Source organism: Stomoxys calcitrans, chromosome 4 (genome assembly GCF_963082655.1).
Source record: "Stomoxys calcitrans chromosome 4, idStoCalc2.1, whole genome shotgun sequence".
NCBI lineage: Eukaryota > Metazoa > Arthropoda > Insecta > Diptera > Muscidae > Stomoxys > Stomoxys calcitrans.
The window spans coordinates 145,067,276-145,094,298 of record NC_081555.1 but is presented as its reverse complement, the minus strand read 5'-3'; the positions used below and the strand labels follow the sequence as shown (position 1 = coordinate 145,094,298).

Sequence of the window (27,023 nt, the reverse complement as noted above, 5' to 3'; positions counted from 1 at the left end):
TTTTTAGGAGTTCGAAAATGTTGATTTTGTGGAAAAACATGTGCGTTTGTCTGGAGTTTTTCATGCTCTTAAATCTAAGGGAGTTTGTTGGGATTTTGTTGGTCTGCTGTTTTTGTGTGTGTTCAGCTCAGCATCATTGTTGAATTTCGAAAATAATTCCTAACATTTTGAGCGTAGAAGTGTAGTGTGCGAGCATTTGTGTGTCGGTCTGTGTCGGTGTTCGACTTTCTTACATTCATTTACGAAGACAGAGTACATCGTTGATGACTGCTGGATGTTGCAAAGGCAACTAGTTTCATTTCAACTGTTGCCCTACAAGCACACGAAAAATTCGACGTGGCGTCCATTACGTGCTTCGAGATAAAAAGTCACAGTGAGAATTTAAAATGAATTAAATCCCATATCGCTAAACGGAATATCAGTGCAGTGATTATTTTACCAAAAAAAAAAAAAAACCTACAGCAAAAAAGAAATAGACGAAAATCTTTGAAAAATATTGCAAGAAATCATGGAAATTTTCTAAGAATTGAAAAAAGAAAAAAATCAAGTTAAAATCTTCCAAAAAAAAAAAGTTTTGTGCGGTAAAGTTTCTTGCTTCCTGGCAAAAGTGTGTCATTTCGTTTTATGTTGGCTTTTTCCATTCCGCTCGCTCTGTTGTTCATCCTTTTTGCCTTGCCTTGTAACATTATTTACAACAATTTACTGTCGGTAACATACTTTTAGGCGTTGTAACCTTATTTCTTCGTTTAAGAGCATAACCACAGGCTCCCACACACACACACACACACAAACACTCAAACTCAAAAACGTATAGAAAAAGCGGCCTAAAAAATATATACTTGTGCTATAATACTACTACGTGTACTACCACTGCCACAATGTTGTTGAATCTAAAAGCCTTAAAGAAAAGATACGCCTAAAAATATGCCGTATTATGCATAACAACATAAATTTTTTGCCAAAATTAAAAAGTGATGCTAGCCAAAATGTTATGGCCACAAAGTTTACTATCGGTCGTTGCTCCCCACAACAACAAAACAAACATATTAAATCTCCTGAATAGGCTTTAAAAAAGAAGGATTATAATTTCAAGTATATATACAAAAAAAAAAGAAAATTCAATCTACATGGCAAAGCAATAAAGAGGAAGAAAAAGAAAAGCCTAAACTAACCTAACCTAATGTGCGGCACTAAAATATGAATTTGTGAGTTTATGGCCCTTAACCAAAACACCCGCTACCGCACACACCCAAACACACACACACATGCTTCGGCTAGTGAAAATATGCTTCAAATATGAATGTGCTTCTTCGTCTCTCTACCTTAAACATTTTATTTCATTCATAAAACACCAAATTGTTTTTATGGAAGGAGTAAAGTTGGGTTTTTAATTTTATTATTGGCATAAATAGTAGATTTCAAGTTTTCCCTTGGGATGCCAAGAAAACTTGAATTTCGTTAAAGGTAGATAAAAAGAAAGTTAAGCTACCATAAAGAAAATTTAAGACTAAATAAAAAAAAAACAAGACGATGTGGAAACTAAGTCCGGAACACATTTCAAAAAATCCTAAATAAAGGCTTTTGAGACTTCATTTCTGTTTTTACAAATATGGAAAAAATATTAAAAACAATCATACACTTAAAGATTATTAAATTAAACTCCAACAAATTTTTTTTAAATTGCAGCTAATGAAATAAAACTATTTTTTCAAAAATTAAATCTTAAAAATTGAAAAATAAATAAAAAAAAAAAAAAATTTCTCCTAAAAGGCTGCAGCAAAATTTGAAACAAGCTATAATCATGAAAGTGTGCTTTAATATTATTTTGAATAAAACAAATCCATAAAAATTTTCAATGAAAAATGCTTTAAAATAAAAATTGGCTGAGAGTTGTTTTTTCAAAAATTATTGACAAACTTAAAAGTGGGAAAAAATTTTTCTTTTTTTTTTAAGGGAAAATTAAAATTTTATCCACAAAAAATGTTTTTTGATCTAAGTATAAGTAAATAAAAACAAGTAAAAGCGTGCTAAGTTCGGCCGGGCCGAATCTTATATACCCTCCACCATGGATCGCATTTGTCGAGTTCTTTTCCCGGCATCTCTTCTTAGGCAAAAAAGGATATAAGAAAAGAGTTGCTCTGCTATTAAAACGATATCAAGATATGGTCCGGTTCGGACCAAAATTAAATTATATGTTGGAGACCTGTGTAAAATTTCAGCCAATTCATATAAAATTGCGCCCATTGGGGCTCACGAAGTAAAATAGAGAGAGCGATTTATATGGGATCTGTATCGGGCTATAGACCGATTCAGACCATAATAAACACGTTTGTTGATGGTCATGAGAGGATCCGTCGTACAAAATTTCAGGCATATCGGATAATAATTGCGACCTCTGGGGGTCAAGAAGTCAAGATCCCAGATCGGTTTATATAGCAGCTATATCATGTTATGAACCGATTTGTACCTTATTTGACACAGTTGTTGAAAGTAAAAAAAAAATACGTCATGCAAAATTTCAGCCAAATCGGATAGGAATTGTGCCCTCTAGAAGCTCAAGAAGTCAAATCCCTAGATCTGTTTATATGACAGCTATATCAGGATATGGACCGATTTGAACCATACTTGGCACAGTTGTTGAATATAATAAGAAAACACGTCGTGCGAAATTCCATTCCAATCGGATAAGAATTGCGTCCTCTAGAGGCTCAAGAAGTCAAGACCCAAGATCGGTTTATATGGCAGCTATATCAGGTTATGGACCGATTTGAACCATACTTAGTACAGTTGTTGGATATAATAACAAAACACGTCGTGCAAAATTTCATTTCAATCAGATAAGAATTGCGCACTCTAGAGGCTCAAGAAGTCAAGACCCAAGATCGGTTTATATGGCAGCTATATCAGGTTATGAACCGATTTGAACCATACTTGGCACAGTTGTTGGATATAATAACAAAACACGTCGTGCAAAATTTCATTCTGATCGGATAAGAATTGCGCACGCTAGAGGCTCAAGAAGTCAAGACCCAAGATCGGTTTATATGGCAGCTATATCAGGTTATGGACCGATTTTAACTATACTTGGCACAGTTGTTGGATATCATAGCAAAACACGTCGTGCAAAATTTCATCCCAATCGGATAAGAACTGCGCACGCTAGAGGCTCAAGAAGTCAAGACCCAAGATCGGTTTATATGGCAGCTATATCAAAACATGGACCGATATGGCCCATTTACAATACCAACCGACCTACACTAATAAGAAGTATTTGAGCAAAATTTCAAGCGGCTAGCTTTACTCCTTCGGAAGTTAGCGTGCTTTCGACAGACAGACGGACGGACGGACGGACGGACGGACGGACGGACGGACAGACGGACGGACATGGCTAGATCGACATAAAATGTTACGACGATCAAGAATATATATACTTTATGGGGTCTCAGACGAATATTTCGAGTAGTTACAAACAGAATGACGAAATTAGTGTACCCCCCATCTTATGGTGGAGGGTATAAAAACAAGTAAAACCATACTAAGTTCTTTGCCCGATAACTCTTTTTGCTGGCAAACAAAAGTTAATGGATAAGTATTGCCATGCTATTGGAGCTATACCAAGTTTTGAACCCATTGGGACTATTCCTGATTTAGCTGTTGAAGACTAAAGTGGAAGTCATTGTGCAAAATTTCAGCTTAATCGGATATGAATTGCGCCCTATAGCGGCTATAGAAGTAAAATAGGGAGAGCTGATTTTATGGAAGCTATATCGGGTTATGGACCGATGCAAACCATATTTGGCAAGTATATTGAAGGTCATGGAAGAAGCTGCACAAAATGTTAGGTAAATCGGATATGAAGTGCTACCTCTAGATGTTTGAAAAGCATAATCAGGAGATCGTTTAATATGGGAGCTTTATCAGGTTATTAATTTCTTTGGACCATACTTGGCACAGTTGTTGAAAGTCGAAGCAAACTACTTCTGCAAAATTTCAGCCAAATGGGATAATAATTGCTCCCTCTGGTGGCTCAAGAAGTTAGAAATTAAAACTTCTAGGCCCCGAACAAAGATGATCGCGAAACCGGTTTACATAAGAGCTATATGAGGTTACAGATTGACTTGGACCGTACTAGGCACAATTGTTGAAAATCATAACAGAACACAACATGCAAAATGTCAGCCAAATCAGGCAAAAATTTCGACTTTCAGGGGCTCAAGAAGTCAAATAGGGAGATCGGTTTATATGAGAGCTATATCTAAATCTGAAACGATATGGCCAATTTGCAATCCTCAACGACCTACAACAATGTTTAGTATCTGTGCAAAATTTCAAGAGGCAGCTTTACGCATTTGACCCTTATCGTCTTATGATATAATCGATGTATACAAAATGAGTTTCAAAACTATGGGCAAAAAAAATCGTGGGTTATCCCGCCGTATTTCGCTTAAAATGTACCCTAATTAACTCAGTTTGTATTTCAATTATTTTGTAGCAATCAAATCGGGAATTGATTGAGGTCTAAGTGGTCTCAAAAATTCATATCGGGATATTGGTACTTAGGAGGGCCTATATCGACATATTGACCGGATTCGGATAAAACTTCGCACTGATGTTATAAGTCATATGATATATTTTTTGGTAAAATTTTAATCAAATCTGGTAAAAATTTGGGCCTATAGGGGCAGAAGAATACAAATCCGGGGATCGGTGTATATGACGACTGTATCAGTTTATAGACCGCTTAGGATCGTACTTAGAGTGTATGTTGGAAGTAATAATACTAGACTTTGTTCCAAATTTCAGCCAAATGGGATGAAAATTTAGGCTTCTGGGTGCACAAAAAGTCAAAATCAGTTTATATGGGGGCTATATCAGTTTTTAGAAGGCCACCGTAGCACAGAGGTTAGCATGTCCGCCTATAACGCTGAACGCCTGGATTCGAATCCTGGCGAGACCATCAGAAACAATTTTCAGCTGTGGTTTTCCCCTCCTAATGCTGGCAAACTTTTGTGAGGTACTATGCCATGTAAAACTTCTCTCCAAAGAGGTGTCGGACTGCGGCACGTCGTTCGGACTCGGCTATAAAAAGGAGGCCCCTTATCATTGAGCTTAAAACTTCAATCGGACTGCACTCATTGATATGTGAGAAGTTTGCCGTGTTCCTTAGTGGAATGTTCATGGGCAAAATTTGCAATTTGCAACATCAGTTTATAGACCGATATAACAATAAACTTTGGTCTAAATCTCAGCTATTCGTTGAGTTAAAAGGGTTCCTGAAAATCTAGAAGTAAATAAATCCCCGGACCCGGATGGCATATCAACACTTGTCTTACGCAAGTGTTCTTCGACGCTCGCTCGTCCATTACCCAACCTTTTCAACCTTGCCTACCGTGCGGGAGTCTTCCACGCACGTTTGAAGGTTACGAACGTCCAGCCAATACCCAAGAAGGGTGAGGCAAACAACCCGTCGAATTATCGCCCAATTGCGATATGCTCCGCTCTTTATAAGGTCATGGAGAGGATGGTTAATCACCATCTTGTGAGGTATTTAGAGTCTAATGGCCTTCTTAGCGACCAACAGTATGGGTTCCGCAGAAATCGCTCTACGGGCGACCTCAAGGCAGTTCTGTCGGAACATTGGAGTCGCTCAATCCACCAGTTTGGTGAGAGTAAGGTTGTGCCTCTAGATATCTCCAAGGCATTTGATAGGGTCTGTCACGGTGCACTACTATCAAAGCTTGTCGCTTGGCTTCGTTCGATTTATTTCGAGCTTTCTCAGAGATCACACTATTCGATTCATTATAGATGGGTTCTCATCGAATCAGCATAAATTGATCGCAGGTGTACTCCAGGGCTTTCTCTTTCTCCATCTCTTTTTCTAATTTTCATCAACGATCTATTGGGTCAGACATCGAATCCGATCTACTCATTTGCGGATGACAATAATCTCTGTCATTCGTACTCATTCGACCATAGGCCGAGTGTTCGAGAGATTGAGGACAAGAGGCGGGTTATAGACGATACACTCTATCAGGATTTGCTGGCCATTTCGAATGAATCGAATAGATTTAAATGCTTGGAAGACTCAGTGCTGCTTATTGTCACACAAACGATTCGCTGATCCATTACGATCATCTTTGTCTATTAACGGTGTAGATGTTCAGCAATCAGAAGCTCTTGATGTTCTGGACTTGAAAATAGAAAGTGATGTCCCTTGGGCTAGACATATATTTGAACTGTCGAAAGAAGCATTCAAGTGTTTAGGCTTCCTTAAACGGTGTAAGAATTATTTCACTCCTTCTGATCTTCTTAACCTCTACACCACTTTCAGAAGGCCGAAAACGGAGTACAACTCACATGTATGGGCTGGAGCTTCAAAATCATCCCTGGAGCTACTGGACCGTGTGCAGAGGAGAACGATGGCGTTGATTGGGGACAGTGGGGTATCCAACTCTATTGCCTCCCTTCATCATCGTCGCAATGTGGGTTGCTTGGCGCTGTTCTGTCGGTACTTTCATGGTGTATGTCTTCTTATTCCTGATGTAAGGATGTGTGTCAGGGATTCCAGGAATTCACACCCGTTTGTAATTGATTGGCCAGCGGACCACACAATGCATTATAGAGAGAATTTTTATTTCGCCTGAACCGTTCGTATGTGGAATCGACTTCCGGCTAATGTTATTCCCACCCACTTTGACATCCAAAGATTTATGACAAATATCAAAAAGCACTACATTCTTTCGAGTGGGGTACCTAGGGGGGCCGCCCCACTCCAAAAACCTACCGAATATGTATATTGACCAATCACAACAATATGGGACTCAAATGAAAGGTATTTAAGATTAGAAAACGTATCTGATATCCAATTGGCGGACCAATTGTTTGGGGGACCACCCCAAGCCCCAAAACCCCACTAAATCGGGCACATTTACCCACCATGACAATATGGTATTTGCGAGCAGAATAGGAATCTGATATCCAAATGTGGGACCAAGTATCTGGGGGTCCATCCAAAATACTCTCAAATAGGACTTATTTACTGACCCTGACAATATGGGGCTCAAATGAAAGGTATTTGAGAGAAAAATACGAATGTGATATCAAATGTGGGACCAAGTGTTTGTGGGGCCGCCCCTCCCTAAAAACACTCTCCAAGAGGACTATAGCATTACGTCCATATCAATATGAGTCTCATATGAAAGGTCTTTGGGAGTGAAGCAAGAATCTGATAGAAATATTCGAGAAAAGTGTCTATGGGGTCATCCCATCCCCATAACATCAACCAAATAGGTTGTATTTGCTGACCATTGCAATATGGGGCTCAAATAAGAGGTTTTTTTTATAGTATAACACGAATAGGAGATATATTTTCAGGACCAAGTCAATGAGTGGCCGCCCCATCCCCCAAAACACCCTCCAAACCGGACATGTTTGCCGACTATGGAAATATGGGGCTCAAATGAAAAGTATTTGGGACCATGAATGTGATTTCAACATTCGGTTCCAGCTGTCTAAGGAACGTCCCACCCCCATAACAACCCCCAATAGAAGACATTTGCTCACCTCGACACTTTGGATCTTAAAGAGAGTGGAACTTGATATTTATAGTTTTTAGGGCCCATACTCTAAACCGGACATATTTGCAGACTTTTGCAATAAGAGATTTGAGATTAGACAACGAATATGATATTCAATTTTGAGGCCAATGGCAATATGGGGTTCAATTAAATGATATTTGAAAGTAGAGCACGATGCTGATTTATTTTTAGGGCTAAGTGTTTGGCTGACCACTTGGCTCCCTAAATCGGACATATTTACCGACCATGTCAATGTGGGGCTCAAATGAATGGTATTGGGGAGTGGAGCACGAAATTGGCACACACTTTCGGGAGCAATTCTTTGGGCTTTTACCCCTTTCCCGAAACACCCACTATCAGCAATTATTTACTGACCATCGCAATATGGGGCTAAAACAAAGGATACGAATCTGATATTCAAATCTTGGACCATGTATTTGGGGCACCGTCACTTCCCCAAACCATTCCCAAACGACTAAAAATTTACCGACTATGGCCATATGTATCTCAAAAATAAGGTGCTGGAGATTAGAAAACCAATTTGATAACCAATTTTTCGGCCAAGTGTTTGGAGACGCCTCATCCCATAAACTTCCCTTAATCCTATGGCAATATGAGGTTTAAACCAATGGTATTTGAGAGTAGAGCACGATGCTTATATAAAGGGTGATTTTTTTGAGGTTAGGATTTTCATGCATTAGTATTTGACAGATCACGTGGGATTTCAGACATGGTGTCAAAGAGAAAAATGCTCAGTATGCTTTGACATTTCATCATGAATAGACTTACTAACGAGCAACGCTTGCAAATCATTGAATTTTATTACCAAAATCAGTGTTCGGTTCGAAATGTGTTCATTCACCGTAACGTTGCGTCCAACAGCATCTTTGAAAAAATACGGTCCAATGATTCCACCAGCGTACAAACCACACCAAACAGTGCATTTTTCGGGATGCATGGGCAGTTCTTGAACGGCTTCTGGTTGCTCTTCACTCCAAATGCGGCAATTTTGCTTATTTACGTAGCCATTCAACCAGAAATGAGCCTCATCGCTGAACAAAATTTGTCAAAATTTGAACACATTTCGAACCGAACACTGATTTTGGTAATAAAATTCAATGATTTGCAAGCGTTGCTCGTTAGTAAGTCTATTCATGATGAAATGTCAAAGCATACTGAGCATCTTTCTCTTTGACACCATGTCTGAAATCCCACGTGATCTGTCAAATACTAATGCATGAAAATCCTAACCTCAAAAAAAACACCCATTATAATTTAATTGTGGTCCAAACCGGACCATATCTTGATATCGTTCTAATAGCAGAGCAAATCTTTTCTTATATCCTGTTTTGCCTAAGAAGAGATGCCGGGAAAAGAAATCGACAAAAGCTATCCATGGTGGAGGGTATATAAGATTCGGCCCGGCCGAACTTAGCACGCTTTTACTTGTTTAGTATAACACGAGTGGCCGCCCCATCTCCCCAAGCCACCCTCCAAACCGGATATATTTGCCGACAATGGAAAAATGGGGCTCAAATGAAAAGTATTTGGGACCATGAATGTGATTTCAACATTCACTACCAACTGTCTAAGGAACGACCCACCCCCATAACAACCCCCCCAATAGGAGGCACTTGCTCACCTCGAATCTTTGGATCCTAAAGAGAGTGGAGCTTGATATTTATAGTTTTTAGGGCCCATACTCCAAACCGGACATATTTGCTTACACTTGCAATAAGGGGTTTAAATGAAAGGCATTTGGGATTAGATAACGAATATGGTATCCAATTTGAGGTCAATGGCAGTATGGGGTTCATTTAAATGATATTTGAAAGTAGAGCACGATATTGATTTATTTTTTTCAGGGCTAAGTGTTTGGCTAATCACCCGGCTCCCTAAATCGGACATATTTACCGACCATATCAATGTGGGACTCAAATGAATGATATTGGGCACACATTTTCGGGAGCAATTCTTTGGGCTTTTACCCCTTTCCCAAAACACCCACTATCAGCAATTATTTACTGACCATCGCAATATGGAGCTAAAACAAAGGATACGAATCTGATATTCAAATCTTGGACCATGTATTTGGGGCACCGCCCCTTCCCCAAACGACTCCCAAAAGAGTAAAAATTTACCGACCATGGCCATATGTATCTCAAATATAAGGTGATGGAGATTAGAAAACCAATTCTTCGGCCAAGTGTTTGGTGACGCCTCATCCCATAAACTTCCCTTAATCCTATGACAATATAAGGTTTAAATAAATGGTATTTGAGAGTAGAGCACGATGCTTATATATTTGTTTTCAGAGCTTAGTGCCTAGGGAACCACCTGGGGTTTTAGGTTTAACATTGGAAATAAATAGGCTATGAACTATAGACCCGACAAATCGGTGGTGTGAGAGGAACTCAGGGGTACTAAGGACAATATAAGCTACTTTAGAAACGCATGGCGAAGGCGTGTTGTCTGTGATCATTGGCAAAATTTGCAATTTGCAATCAATTAAATCCCTCAATTTCTAGTCATATTCATTATCATGGTCAATAGCTCTACTCACTACCCTTTGGGAGATATTTCTTTGAAATTTGAACCATTTACAATTGCTAGAAAATAGTTAAAATTTCGAATACAATAGAATTGTTTGCAACTTTCTTTCTTCTTAATTTGTGTTAATTGCATTTAAGCGTCTGTTCATATTTAATTATTAAATGCTTTAGGATGTAGACGTTATTCAAAGAAAAATCATTTAACAGCAATTCTTGGAAAATCTAAAAGCTCTTAATATTTCAGTAGTAAGAATGAAAAACAACCGTTTCCAAAATGGCTTGCCCAAGATGTTTAAATAGACAAAAGTGAACAAAGTTTTAACATAAATTTAGCTTGGAAAGGTAATATCTTCAGGGAAATATTTTCAATAGAAGTAAAGAATTATTTCAATATTATAGCGCTTCAATTATACAGAGTTGGAAAAGTAATTAATGTTATTTCACTTCAAGTTATTGAAGTTTTGTTTGCATATATTTACTTGAATGGATTCGGAAACAGAAGTAAAAATCCATAACTTTGGTATTTGATTTAAATTGTGCTGCAAGTACGGATAAATAATCCCGAAATATAAAAGGCAAACCTCTAATAAACAAATATTTTGTATTATAAATATTGACTTAAAATTTTAGGAATCAAAAATTGTACTTGGCACAGTAATAGATAGTCTTACAAGAACAGACGTTAAAAATTTTAGTTAAATCGGACAATAAATGCGGCTTCTAGTGCCTCAAGGTGTCAAATTGGGAAGAAGGTACTAAGAACACTTCATGGAAATTTCAACCAAATCCGATAACAATTGCGGCTTCTAGGGACTCAAGATGTCAAATAAAAAAAAAAAACCTTATATGGGGCCTTTATCCAAATTTGACCCGATATGGCAATCCCGAACGACTTACATAAAGAAGAAGTCTCTGACAAAAATTTCGAGTGGATATCTTTATTTGTTCGACCGCAATAGTGATTTCCACAAACGGACGGGCAGATGGCTAGATTTTATAGGATCGCAGTTCAATATTTCGAATTGTTACAAACGGAATGAGTGGATAAGTATTCGCCCCATCCTATAGCTGTAGGTATAAAAAGAGTGTAACCTTGTCGTACGCCTTTGGGAGTTGGCATTATAAAGGAGTTACTTTATTACTGTGCTTAATATTGAATCGTATTTAACTCATTGATATGGAAATAGTTTGCATCACATTCCTCAATGAAATATTCGTTGAAAATTTAGATATGCAATGCTCAGTGTCATTTGGTTAGGCTAGGTTGAAAAGAGGGTGCGGATATTAATACGCCCCATGCCACTATGGGCATACACCGAAGTCAGCAATCGGCTTGTTATGCACTCTAAATACTAAATAAAGACTAAACAAGTAAAAAGGCGTTAAGTTCGACCGGGCCGAAATTTGGACACCCACCACCTCGGGTATATATGTAAACCACCTTTCATCAAAATCCGGTGAAAATTGCATACCTTATGTCCCATAGCAGTTATATCGAAATATGATCCGATTTGGACCAAGTACTAATAAGAACAAGTCTTTGTTCAATTCTGTATAACAAAATATTGGTCTTTTCAGTAGCTATATCTAAAAAAAAAACCAATCTGAACCATATACAACATGGATGTCGAAAAGCCTAACATAAGTCAATGTGTCAAATTTCAGTTAAATCGGACCAAAAATTTAAATCGAGATATCAGTCTATATGGTATCAACATGCAAATCTTGATCGATCTAGACCAAATGTCAGAACTATATGGAGGGGCTTAACTTAACTCTCTGTCCCAAATTTTGGCAACATCGGACAATAAATGCGCTTTTTATGACCCCAAAACCTAAAACCGAGAGATGGGTCTATATGGCAGCTATATCCAAATCTGGACCGATCTGTACCAAATTGACGAAGGATGTCGAAAGGCCTAAGACAACTCACTGTCCCAAATTTCAGCAAAATCGGATAATAAATGTGGCTTTTATTGGTCTAAGACCCTAAATCGGAGGATCGGTCTATATGGCAGCTATATCCAAATCTGGACCGATCTGAGCCGAATTGACGAAGGATGTCGAAGGGGCTAAGACAACTCACTGTCCCAAATTTCAGCGGAATCGGATAATAAATGTGGCTTTTATGGGCCTAAGACCCTAAATCGGCGGATCGGTCTATATGGCAGCTATATCCAAATCTGGGCTGATCTGTACCAAATTGACGAAGGATGTCGAAAGGCCTAAGACAACTCACTGTCCCAAATTTCAGCAAAATCGGATAATAAATGTGGCTTTTATGGGCCTAAGACCCTAAATCGGAGGATCGGTCTATATGGGGGCTATATCAAGATATAATCCGATATAGCCCATCTTCGAACTTAACCTGCTTATGGACAAAAAAAGAATCTGTGCAAAATTTCAGCTCAATATCTCTATTTTTAAAGACTGTAGCGTGATTTCAACAGACAGACGGACAGACGGACAGACGGACGGACATGGCTAGATCGTCTTAGATTTTTACGCTGATCAAGAATATATATACTTTATAGGGTCGGAAATGGATATTTCGATGTGTTGCAAACGAAATGACAAAATGAATATACCCCCATCCTTCGGTGGTGGGTATAAAAAGCGCATTTATTTTCCGATTTCGCCGAAATTTGCGACAGTGAGTTGCGTTAGGTTCTTCGATATTTTTTTGTAACTTGGACCAAATCGGTCCAGATTTGGATATAGCTGCCATATAGGCCGATCTCTCGATTTAAGGTTTTGGGCCCATAAAAGGCGCATTCATTGTCCGATGTCACCGAAATTTGGGACAGTGAATTGCGTTAGGCTCTTCGACATTTTTCTGCAACTTGGCCAAAATCGGTCCAGATTTGGATATAGCTGCCATATAGACCGATATCTCGTTTTAAAGTCATTGCCTCATAAAAGGCGCATTTATAATCCGATTTCACTGACATTTGACACAGTGACTTATGTTAGGCTTTTCGACATCCGTGTCGTATATGGTTCAGATGGTTTTATTTTTAGTTATAGCTTCTTAAAAGACCAATATTTTGTGATACACAATTGAACAATGATATGTACTTATAAGTATTTGGTCCAAATCGGAACAAATTTCGATATAACTGCTATGGGACATAAGGTATGCAATTTTCACTGGATGTTGATTAAAAGGGGGTTTACATATGTACCCGAGGTGCTGGGTATCCAAACTTCGGCCCGGCCGAACTTAACGCCTTTTTACTTGTTGGTGGTTACTTTTAGTATTTAGAGAGGGCGTATTAAAATCCCCAACCTCTTTTCAACCTAACCTAGACACAATTTCCTCCAAAATCCCCCGACGAGCACTTATAAGTGCCAACCTCTTTGGGACCACGTTGTTTGTGGGAGAGTTTCACAATTATTTGTGAGGTTTCCACACCTGTCACTGTCATTCACAAAGTTATAAAACTCTGTACCTACACCACAGCAGTGGTGCCGACAATACCAACAATTGTGAGACAATTGCAAGGAAAAACTTAAACCATGCCAAACATCACAAAGATTTAAACTGACAATTGAAAAAAAAAAAAATAATAATGACTCTGCCAACGCATGGCCAGTTTGATTTATAATCCCCCAAAAGCTACGACAAGTGAACATATCCGGCTAATGGCATCTATTGGTTTGACACTTTTCAGCGTTAATGATACTGAGTGTGGGGAAGCTGCACTTCAACGGCCTTTTTGTGTCACAACAGCATTTTGTACTGAATTCACAAATAATAGACAAGCAACCAACATCAGTGGGACCATCAGTGTGCCAGTGGCTGCAGGAAGCGTAGCTAGAGTGTGTGCGTTGTTTTTTTTTTGTATTCTTGGTTGGAAGTACCAAAGGCACACGGATAGACATCTAAGGGAATGTGACAAACGTGAACGTGCTCTTTATGGCAATACGTGTTATTTGACATTTTGCATTCACCACCAACTTTAACAGAAAAAGTGAGAGGCTGAGGTATAGGTGTGCGTGTGCGTGTGGGTGTGTGGTAGTAACACTGCATACGTTTTGCTAGATGGTGCGTATGACTTATCTAGGAAACGGATGTTCTATGACAATTGCATGAACCTTGTATTAACCTCTGCTTGGGGCGGATGTTACAAAACTGTTACAAAAATCTTTGGTGGATTTGGTTAGAAGACTTTAAGCAAATCTTTAACGGATTTTTGTAAAAAGACCACCAATTGAAGTGTTTTTTTTTTTTTTTTTTTTAATTTCAAGTCCTGCATTAAGTGCGTGTACAAGTGTTTCAAAACAAGTGAAAACGTGCATTGCAGGGCATCACAAATCAAAAACTCAAATGGAAAACAGCATCTTATCAAAATAAATAAAAAACGCAAAACCATTTTATGGCCAATCAAAATGTACTGAAGCATCAGCCACATGAATTGAAGTACATAATCCCCCCCCCCCCCCTCCCCCTCCCTTTTTGATAGAATTCAGGAAGCTTGCAAGGGGCAAAAACCAAAAGGCTCATAAAATCCAACTTATTGTTTAACCTTCTTTTTCTTAAGGCTCCCTTTGGTGCCCTTTTATTCATTCCAGACCAACACAAAAACAAAAACATCAACGAATTTCGAAAAAAACAACAACAAAAAGCGAGGCAAGCCCAACAGCCACGCAGAAGGTAAAAAAAGTATGAAAAAGTGAATTTTGTAGTCTGACTCGAAATGAAATTGAATTGCAAAAACGTAAAAGAAAATTAAATAATATCTAGAAAGTGTATTAAAAGCATTTGTCTGCAACGTGACTTTGGTGGGGCGTTGAATTTCGGTGTTTCACAACCCTCTCCCCAGCTAAAGAAACAGTGAAGATAATGTTTGCAAGTCAAGACAAAAAATAAAGACAAAGTGGATAATAAAGGAGAAAAAAACGTAGTCACAGCATTAACAAAAAAGTTGGAAAATAAAAAAAAAATAAGAAAAACTTCAAAGTGATAAAGAAAAAACAACAAAAAAAGGGAAAACTTAAAAAAAAATTAAAGGAAAAAAATTCACCCAAAAACTTAAGGAAGAACCCTACTTTTTCGAAAAAATAAATGGGAGAACCGCAAATTTTTTAAAACTTTGGAAAAATTAATAAGAAAATATTAAAAAAAATCCAAAATATATTTGCGAGCGAAAATATATAAAATAAGTTGAACATATAAAGGAAACAAAGAAAAAAAATTAAAAATTTCAAAAAAAAATTAAAAATTTCAAAAACAAATAAAGAGCTTTGAACATATGAAGGAAACTAAAGGAAATATAAGGTAAACAAAATTTTTAACTTTCTCAAAAATCCAAAAATATGTAAAAATAGTCTCAAAAAATCCAAAAAACGAAAACGAAATCTTGAAAATATTAAACAGCTTAAATGTGGAAAATGTTTTCTAAAAACAAGACCATCAGATTATTGAAATAAATTTAAAAAAAAAAAAATAAATTAATTAATAAACGCGACAAATAATATTCCACTTTTAAACCAAGAAAAATAATCCTGAAAAACTTTTAAAAATAACTAAAACATTGATCATTAAAAAAATATAAAAAAAATATTTTTAAAAATTTTGAAGAAGGGTTAAATGAACAAAAAAATACGCAGAAATTCAACAAAAATTGCAAAAAAAATTTTAAAAAATTTTTTTGTTTTCGTGAGTGTTTAATAACAATGAGAACCTATTAAAACTGGTGAAAAAATGGATCATTAACAAAAAAAATTTAATTTTCACTCAAAAACAAAAAAAAAAAAGAAAATCCCAGAAAATTTTAAAAATCCCAGAAATTGTGAAAAACAAAACAATAAAAAAATAAATAAATAAAATAAATAAAGTGCATAATGCTAAAGAAAACCCAGTAAAGTTGAACAAAAATACAAACACCAAAGAAATCTAAAATGCCAGAAAAAATATGTTAAAAAAATCTCAGAAAAAAATCTGAAAAATCAAAAATAAAATTTCCAAAGCAAAGAAAAAACTTGTTTAACCCGAAAAAAATCAACAAATTCTGTATAGATTAAAAAATAACAAAACTAACCAAAAGTAAAGTGTTTCCCCTTACAAAAAAAAAAAAAAAAGAAATGCCCAAACTGTGTCTATAGTTCAACTCCAATGTGCTGTTAACGAATCGTGTCATATATTTGTTGTGGATTTCTATACCTAAACAAACATTCATTCATCTTTAACTCGAGCAACAACACCAAAAGGTAGGTACAAAAAAAGAAACAAATAAAAAGGCATTAAGTTCGGCAGGGCCGAACTTTGGATACCCACCACCTCGGATGTATATGTAAATCCCACTTCATGACAATCCGGTGAAAATTGGATTCACTTTTCAATTTTGTAGAACAAAATATTGGTCTTTTTGGCAGATATATCCAATTATAAACCGATCTGAACCAAATAAAGTCGGATATCGTGAGGCTCAGAAAAACCCACTGTTTCAAATTTCAGTGAAATCGGGTAATGAATAAAGCTTTTATGGGCTTCAGTCCCCTTATCGGCAGATCGGTCTATATGGCAGCTGTATCTAAATATGGTTCGATCTTCGCACTATTCCAAATTTCAACTAAATCGGTTAAAAAATAAAGCTTTTATGGGCTTCAGACCCTTAATCGGGAGATCGGTCTATATGGTAGCTATATCTTCATATACTCCGATCTGAACCATATTTAGTTCAGATGCCGGGAGGCCTAAAATAACCCACTGTTTCAAATTTCAGCGCAATCGGGTAATAAATAAAGCTTTTATAGGCTCCAGACCCTTTATCGGCAGATCGGTCTATATCTAAATGTAGTTCGATCTAGACCATATTTGGGTCGAATGGTGGGAGGCTTCAAACTGCGCATTATTCCAAATTTAAACGAAATCGGTTAAAAAACAAGTAAAAAGGTGTTAAGTTCGGCCGGGCCGAACTTTGGATACCCACCATCTCGGGAATATATGTAAACCATCTTTCATCAAAATTAAAATTTCATACCTTATGTCCCATATCAGTTATATCAAAATAAGTTCCGAGTTGGACCATATACTAATAAGTACACTAGCTATATCTAAAAATAAACCTTTCTGAACTATATACGACACCGATGTCGAAAAACCTAACATAAGTTACTGTGTCAAATTTCAGTGAAATCGGATTATATATGCGCTTTTTATGGGACCAAGACTTTAAATCGAGATATCGGTCTACATGGCAGCTATATTCAAATCTGGACCGATCTGGGCAAAATTGAAGAAGGACGTCGAAGAGCCTAACCAAACTCACTGTCTAAAATTTCAGCGACATCGGACAATAAATGCGACTTTTATGGCCCCAGAACCTAAAACCTAGATATCGGTCTATATGGCAGATATATCCAAATCTGGACCGATCTTAACAAAGGATATCGATGCGCCTTACACAATTCACTGTCCCGAATTTCAGCAAAATTGGATAATAAATGTGGCTTTTGTGGGCCTAAGACCCTAAACCGGAGGATCGGTCTATATGGCAGCTATATCCAAATCTAAACCGATTTGAGCCAAATTGACGAAGGATGTCGAAGGATCTAACGCAACTCATTGTCTAAAATTTCAGCAAAATCAGATAATAATTGAGGTTTTTATGGGCCTAAGACCATAAATCGGAGGATCGGTCTATATGACTGCTATATCCAAATGTAAACCGATCTGAGCCAAATTGACGAAGGATGTCAAAGGGCCTAACACAACTCACCGTCCCAAATTTCAACAAAATCGGATACTAGATGTAGCTTTTATGGGCCTAAGACCCTAAATCGGCGGATCGGTCTATATGGCAGCTATATCCAAATCTGGACCGATTTAAACCAAATTGACAAAGGATATCGAAGGGCTTAACATTACTCACTCTCCCAAATTTCGGCAAAATCGGATAATAAATGTGGCTTTTATGGGCCTAAGACCCATAATCGGTGGATCAGTCTATATGGGGGTTATATGAAGATAAAGTCCGATATAGCCCATCTTCGAACTTAACCTGCTTATGGAGAAAAAGAGAATCTGTGCAAAGTTTCAGCTCAATATCGGACATGTCTACTTAGACTTTTACGCTGATCAAGAATATATATACTTTATAGGGTCGGAAATGGATATTTCGATGTGTTGTAAACGGAATGACAAAATGAATATACCCATATCCTATGGTGGAGGGTATAAAAAGGATAAAAGTAAAGATTTGATCTGCTATTAGAGCGATATCAAGATATGGTCCGATTTGGACCACAATTAAATTTTATGTTAGAGACCTGTGTTAAATGTCAGCCAATTCGAATAAGAATTGCGCCCTTTGGGGGCTCAAGAAGTAAAATAGAAGCTCAAGAAGTCAAGACCCAAGATCGGTTCATGGCAGCTATATCAGGTTATAGACCGATTTCAATCCAATTTAGCACAGTTATTGAAAGTCATAATAAAATATGTCATTCAAAATTTTAGCCAAATCAGATAGGAATTGCGGCCTCTAGCGGCTTAAGAAGTCAAGATCCAAGATCGGTTTATATGACAGCTATACCATATTATGAACCGATTTGAATCATACTTAACAAAGTTGTTGGAATTGTACCAAAACACTACGTGCAAAGTTTCAGTCAAATCGGAAGAGAATATAGCCCTCTAGAGGCTCAAGAAGTCAAGACCCAAGATCGGTTTATATGGCAGCTATATCCAAACGTGGACCGATATGGCCCATTTACAATCCCAACCGACCTACACTAATAAAAAGTATTAATGCAAAATTTCAAGCGGCTAGCTTTACTCCTTTGAAAGTTAGCGTGCTTTCGACAGACAGACGGATGGACATGGCTAAATCGACCTAAAATGTCACGACGATCAGGAATACATATACTTTTTAGGGTTCCCCGATGAATATTTCTAGTAGTTACAAACAGAATGACGGAATTAGTATACCCCCATCCCATGGTGGAGGGTATAATAAAGTTTTTATGGGCATTCGTTCCTTTATCGGAAAATCGGTCTATATACCAGCTATATCCAAATATGGTCCGATTTGGCCCGTGCAACAACTTAACCAGCGTGCATCAAAAAGACGTATCGGTGCCAAATTTCCGCTCAATATCCCAATTTTTAAAGGCTGTAGAGTGATTAAAACAGACGGAGGGACAGATACACGGACATTGTTAAATCGTCTTAGAGTTTTACGACGATCCGAAATTCTTCTACCTTGTAGGGTCGGAAATTGTTATTTCGATGTGTTGCAAACGGAATGATCAAACGAATATACCCCCTATCCTACGGTGGTGGGTATGAAAAAAGGTTAAACAACATTTTACATAATTAATTATCCTTTAGAAATATTTGGCAATACATATACAAAACCCCATGCATATATGCCAAAAGTAAGGAAGAAGGGAAGAAAGGAGACAGCAAGGTTTAAGTCATTGTAGTTAATGATTGTTTATTTTTGTTAACTCAAAGCAGTAGCAAAGGGGGAGCAACCATAACCCCTAGCCTAAAACAGCTCAGCTAAGTAGAAGGCAAAAAGTCGTAACAAATAAAGGGGGGGATAGATACACTTTCTAATTAATGACATTACAAGTTGGTTTGTCTGATTTGTTGTCGTTCATATTTAAAGCCTAAATTAAAGTTTTCTTGTTCAAAAGGGGCGAAAGAAATGTCAATAAAACAAAAGGGTCCTGGCCAGGTTAGACCCTAAATGAGCTGAAAAGAAGGGCAAGGCCTTTTTAAATGGGCTTTTATTCTACTTAAATTTGTTCTTTGACATGTTTTACTTAATGCGTTAGAGTACTGTTACAAATTGGGGAGGCAGGTTGTTAGTGCTGGACATTCCAAAGTAAATCATCCCCTAAAATATGTTTTTGTTTTCCCCAAATTATACCCCAATTTAATGTAGAATAGATTTTACTATGATATGTATGATGGTTGTTTATCACCATGTCACAGTTACTGGTATAAATTTATCAAGTGGTAATTGAGTAATTTGAAATAGCGTGTTTTAGATATTGACTTGATAAGGCTATAAATGACTTTGCCCCAATTACTTAGTTAAAAGTTGTCTGTGCCTCCCAGTTCAAATTAAGTTCAATGTTAAGTGACCTTTTAAAGTGGCTACAGGGGTTCCTAATAGAAATACATGTATCTACCGTTGCAGAGTGGGATAGTATGGACTAGAACTATTGTAGTAACAACCAGTAAGGAAAGGCAAAAGTCGGGCGGAGCCGACTATATAATACCCTACTCCTACCCTAAAATTATAAATTCGAGCAATATACAAATATTTATGTATATGAGAGCTATATGTAAATCTAAACCGACTATTAAACAGATGGTTTGAAAATTGTTGTTACTTCGGCCATATAAGTCAAAATCTGGCGATAAATATGTATGGTATCTACATCCAAATCTGAACCGATTTTGATGAAATTTTGCAAAAATGGTTAAATCAGTAACGAAACAGTCCAAATTGGTTGAAAATTGTAGCTACTACGGCCATTTAAGTTCAAATCGGGCGATACATATATATGGGAGCTATATCTAAATCTGAACCGATTTTGATGAAATTTTGAAAAAATGGTTAAATCAGTAACGAAACAGTCCCTGCGAAATTTTCTGCAGATTGATTGAAAATTGTAGCTACTACGGCCATTTAAGTTCAAATCGGGCGATACATATATATGAGAGCTATATCTAAATCTGAACCGATTTGATTGAAAATTTGCAAACATGTTAAAATCGTTGACAAAACAGTCCGTGCCAAGTTTTGTGCAGATCGGTTAAAAATTGTAGATACTGCCGCCATTTAATTGAAAATCGGGCGATACATATATATGGGACCTATATCTAAATCTGAACCGATTTGGATGAAAATTTGCAAAAATTGTTAAATCAGTAACGAAACAGTCCGTGCGAAATTTTGTGCAGATTGGTTAAAAAATTGTAGGTACTACGGCCATTTAAGTTCAAATCGGGCAATACATATATATGGGAGCTATATCTAAATCCGAACCGATTTGGATGAAAATTTGCAAACATATTAAAATCGGTGACAAAACAGTCCTTGCCAAATTTTGTGCTGATCGATTGAAAGTTGTAGGTACTGCGGCCATTCAATTTCAAATCGGGCGATACATATATAAGGGAACTATATCTAAATCTGAACCGATTGTGATGAAGTTTTGCGATATGTAAAAATCAGGTGAAAAACAATTCGTGCGAAATTCTGTGCAGATCTGTTGAAAATTTTAGCTACTATGCCTATATCATTGCAAAACGGGCAATACATAGCTATATAGTAAACTGAACCGATTATGATGAAATTTTGCAGATATGTTAGAAAGGGGAACGGACCCTCCCCCTCCCCTCAAAACACAACCCAAAATCAAAAGTGAACCGATCGAGACAATATAGGTATCAAATGAAAGGTATTGGAGAGTAGAATACGAATATGGTATTAAAATTTGAGTTTAAGTAGCCATCGGGCCGTCCCATGCGGCCCGAACCTCTCATGACTTCCAATGATTTTTTAAATTCTATATGTAAATCTACTGATTTTTATACCCACCACCATAGGATGGGGATATACTAATCTAGTCGTTCCCTTATAACACCTCGAAATATTCGTCTAAAGTATATGTATTCTTGATCTTCTCGACATTCTGAGTCGATCTAGCCATGACCGTCCGTCCATCCAGCCGTCCATCCGGCCGTCCATCCAGCCGTCCATCCGGCCGTCCATCCAGCCGTCCATCTGGCCGTCCATCCGGCCGTCCGTCCATTCGACCGTCCGTCCATTAGACCGTCCGTCCATCTGACCATCCGTCCATCCGATCGTCCGTCTGTCGGAAACACAATAGAGGTCGAACTCGTAAAGCCAGCCTCTTGAAAATTTTAACAGATACCCAATATCGATGTAGGTCAATGGGGACAGATTTTGATATGGCTCCCATATAAACCCATCCCTTGATTTGATTTCTTCAGCCCATGGAAGCTGCAATTTTTGTCCGATTTGGATGAAATTTTGCACGTAGTGTTTTGTTATGACTTCCAACAACTGTGCCAAGTACGTTTCAATTCGGCTTATAACCTGATTTAGCTCCCATATAAACCGATCTCTCGATTTGACTTCTTGAGTCCTTACAAGGCGCAATTTTTGTCTGATTTGGCTGAGATTTTGACCCGTATAGACCCGATTTTTCTTTTACTTCATCGAATGTAGAGTAGGTTCCATACAAAGAGAAGAGAATATCTAAACCTTAATAAATTGTATTTATCCAAAATATCACAACTTGAGAATGGGTTAACCGATTTAGACAAATTTTTGTTTAGCAGCCATCTCCCAAGGATGATGGATATCATTTGGTTGGCTATGATTATCACTCCTTTAGCAGCACATTGCTTTTGCTATACTCCAATCATAATCACATTTCAACATGTTACAATTATGAGCTCTATATTTTTAGCTATCTCATTAATAATACTCTCCCTGCCAATTGCAATGCATTCAAATTTACCGTTCCATATTTTTATCACTACTCAACAGTATGATAATTCCAATCCATCTTAATTAAAATCCAGTTAAAGCGATGTTAATTAAATTGATCCAGCGAATACAATGAAATAGCGAAAAATATAGTCATTTAATGACTTTTACTAATTATGGATTAATAAATCATTTTTAAATTAAGTTAGAAATTGCAAAAAAAAAAATGAAAAACAAACATTATTAATTACTATGCTACTCGGGATATACGGAAAGCGTCAAAAAAAAGTCTACAATATTGTTTGTTGTTTATCTTTGCCTATGTTATTTTTGTACTTTTCGTTTGTTTCTTGACACCCTCTGTGTAAATGCATCTTGCGATGAAATGTGGTATGGTTAAAAGTAAGTCACGTTTCAAATTGGGAGCATTACAAAAGCAATGGTGTAAAAAGGCAAAATAAGCAAAAAGAAGTAAACAATGTGAAATGAAGTGAACAACTAACCAACATTAAGCAGCAAGAGAGAAAAATTCCAAAAAAATACCAGTAAGGAAGGGTAAAAGTCGGGCGGAGCCGACTATATAATACCCTACACCACCGAGTATACTGAATACTTTTAATAGATAGCACTTATATCCAAATTTAGTCAAACTTTAATTTTGCATACCTATTAAAATATCGAATAGAACCTTATACGATTTTCTGACCATGGTACGAAAATTGTGGCTTCTATAGCCTTAAAAGTCGAAACGCATAAAAGATATGTAGGGGAGTTTCATCTAAATCGATTTTGATGAAATTTCATGAAAATTTTTGTAGAGATCGGACCAAAATTGTGGCTTCTACAGCCTCAAAAGGCCATATCGGATGAAAAATATATATGGGAGCTATATCGTAATCTGAACCGATTGCTATGGAACTTTGCACACATATGATGACGTTGAATAAAACGATCCATGCCAAATTTTGTAAAGATCGGACCAAAATTGTGCCTGCTACAGCCTTAAAAGTCCATCTCGGATGAAAGATATGTATGGGAGCTACATATAAATCTGATCCGAATATGATGAAATTTTGCATACATATTGGGACTTCACAAAAAGCACTTCGTGCTCAATTTTGTAGAGATCGCACCAAAATTGTGCCTTCTACAACCTTAATAGGTCAAATCGGACGAAAGTTATATATGGGAGCTATATCTAAATCTGAACTGATTTAGATGCAATTTTGCACACATGTTGGGACGTGACAAAAAGCACTTCGTGCCAAATTTGGTAGAGATCGCACCAAAATTGTGGCCCCTACCGCCTTAAAAGGGCATATCGGATGAAAGATATATATGGGAACTATATCTAAATCTGGACCGATTTCAATAAAATTTTGCAAGCAACTTAAGTCGTTAAAAAAAACACCTCCTGCCAAATTTTGTAAGGATCGGACCAAAATTGTGGCTTCTACAGCTTAAAAAGGTCACATCGGATGAAACATATATATGGGAGCTACTTCTAAATCTGGACCGATTTTTTTCAAGGGTATAAAAACGGTGGCGACTTTATCATATCTTGATTAGTATTTGGTCCAAATCGGATCATATTTCAATATAACTGCTATGGGACATAAGGTATGCAATTTTCACCGGATTTTGATGAAAGGTGGTTTACAGATATACCCGAGGTGGTGGGTATCCAAAGTTCCGCCCGGCCGAACTTAACGCCGTTTTACTTGTTATTAGTTTTATTAAAAAAATTTTTTGTTCAGAGATATATTTTTTTAAGAAATATTTTTTAAAAAAATTTTGTCTTCCAAGATGATGCCAATGAAAGTGGGTCTTTAGAGGAATTACAATTAAACATTTTTAACAGACAATTTAAATGGAGTTTGATTTATCAAACTGCAGCTGCAATAATAGTACGCTGATGTAAGTTATTTATTCATTTAGTTTATTCAAGGTTACTTTGCAAGGAATATATTTCTTGAGTGTTGTTAATTTGTAGTTAAATAATTTCCCCGAAAATTAATACAAGAAGTGCTTTGCTTTTACTGCTCGCTCCAAACTTCCTATCAAAATGTTTATTTATATCTCTCTTGGAAATGAAGTGTATTTCACTTCTTCGAATTGACGCCTTTGTGTGGCATTATCGTTGAAGTCAAATAAAATTTTAACTCATTTCAACTCGTAAAAGTGAAATGGGAAAAGTTGTTAAAATTCTGAAAATGATTTTATTTAATAAACTAATGAAATTCTGTTGAACAATATGGGAGCCGAATTCCATTTACTCAGTGCCAGATGACCTGTTTTAATATATTTAATTATATGACATAACGTCATGCCAAAAAAAGCATGGTTATTTCTTTTAGCGAAAATTCAATTAATTTGTTAGTCGAAAAAAAAAAAAAAAATTCTTGTTAAAAAAATTTTGATACGATATCAAAGTGAAATATTAGCCAGGAGTTAAATTTAAATTTGGTTGCATAAAATTTTTAGCGAAAATATCTGAGCAAGTAAAAACGTGCTAAGTTCAGCCGGGCCGAACCTTGGCAACCCACCACCATTGATTCTGCTAAAAATGTATACAAAATAAATTTAGTTGCAGGGCATAATTTAATTCTACATGCCCAATTTCTGTCAATATTCAATAATTAAGGCTTCTAGTAACTGAACAAGAATGACCGATTTGGACCGTACCTGGCACGGTTGTTGGAGTTCATAACAGAACATTACATACTCAATTTCAGCCAAGTCGGACAAAAATTGCTGCTTCCAGCGGCTCAAGAATTCAAATCAGGTGATCGTTTTATATGGGAGCTTTATCAGTTTCTTGACCGATATGGACTGAACTTTGCACAGTTGTTGGAAGTCATAACAAAACACTTCGTACAAAATTTCAGCTAAATCGGAAAAAAATTGCGGCTTCCATGGGCTAAAGAAATCAAATCAGGAGATCGGTTTATACAGGAGCTATATCCAAATCTGAACCGATATGGCTCATTTGCAATCCCCAATAAACCTACATCAATATTAAGTATCTGTAAAATCAAGGGGCTAGCTTTACGCGTTCGACCGCTATCATGATTTCGACAAACGGACGGGTGGACGACTGGCATGGCAAGATCGACTCAGGTTGTAGAGAAGATCAAAAATATATATACTTTATTGGGTCCTAGATCAATATTTCGAGGTGTTACAAACTGAATGATTAGATTTTTACACCCCATCCTATGGAGGTGGGTAAAGAAATGGAATAACACACAATTTTGAATTCAATTCGCTCTAATTCATATATATATATATGCCAAATGTAACAAGTAAGAGCGTGCTAAGTTCGGCCGGGCCGAATCAAATATAACCTCCACCATGGATCGCATTTGTCGAATTCTATGCGCGGTATCTCTTTTTAGACAAACAGAGAATATTGAATAAGAACAGTTATGTTATTGGAGCTATATCAAGTTATAGTCCGATTCGGACCATAAATGAATGCAGAACATTGTAGTAGTCATTGTGAAATATTTCCGTTTATTCGGATAAGAATTGCGCCTTGTAGAGGCTCAAGAAGCAAAATCGGGAGATCAGTTTATATGGGAGCTGTATCAAGCTATTGATCGATTCAATCTATATTAGACACGTATGTTGAAGGTCATGAGAGAAGCCGTTGTACAAAATTTCAACTAAATTGGATGATAATTGCGCACTCTATAGGCTCAAGAAGTCAGGATCCCAGATCGGTTTATATGGCAGCTATATCAGGTTATGTACTGATTTGCGCCATACTTAGCACAGTTATTGGAAGTCATAACAAAACACCTTATGCAAAAGTTCAGCCAAATCGGATGAGAATTGCTCGGTCTATTGGCACAAGAAGACAAGATCCAAGATCGGTTTATATGACAGCTATACCAGATTATGAACCGATTTTAATCATACTTAACATAGTCATTGACAATGATGATACTACGTGCAAAATTTCAGTCAAATCGGACGAGAATTGAGCCCTCTAGAGGCTCAAGAAGTCAAGACCCAAGATCGGTTTATATGGCAGCTATATTCAAATCTGAACCAACCTGGGTCAAATTGAGGAAGGACGTCGAAGAGCCTAACACAAGTCGTTGTCCCAAATTTCAGCGATTTCGGACAAAAAATGCGCCTTTTAAGGCCCCAAAACCTAAAAATGAGAGATCGGTCTATATGGCAGCTATATCCAAATCTGGACCGATCTCGATCAAATCGAAGAAAGATGTTGAGGGGTCTAACCCAACCCACTGTCATAAATTTCAGCAAAATCGGACAATAAATGCGCCTTTTATGGGCCCAAAACCTTAAATCGAGAGATCGGTCTATATGGCAGCTATATCCAAATCTGGACCGATTTAGGCCTTATTAATGGAAGATATCGAGTGTCCTAGCACAACTCA

At 37.0% G+C, this 27,023-nt stretch overlaps 1 protein-coding gene and 1 long non-coding RNA gene across 4 annotated transcripts in view; both read left to right on the top strand.

Annotated features, from left to right (window-relative positions):
- The first annotated feature begins 275 nt into the window (after positions 1-275).
- Positions 276-15,021, top strand: LOC106084849 (uncharacterized). 3 transcript variants are annotated; one of them, XR_009398095.1, is made up of 2 exons: positions 276-581; positions 14,674-15,021. It is a non-coding gene; the product is annotated as an uncharacterized LOC106084849 (long non-coding RNA). The 3 variants fall into 3 exon arrangements; XR_001220876.2 differs by having other exon boundaries at positions 276-607; XR_001220877.2 differs by having other exon boundaries at positions 276-1,205.
- A 947-nt stretch (positions 15,022-15,968) lies between these two features.
- Positions 15,969-27,023, top strand: part of LOC106091643 (uncharacterized) — a 739,869-nt gene continuing 728,814 nt past the window's right edge. Inside the window, exon 1 of the mRNA XM_059366171.1 lies at positions 15,969-16,342. The gene's annotated coding sequence lies outside the window, so the exon portion shown is untranslated. The remainder of the gene's footprint in view (positions 16,343-27,023) is intronic.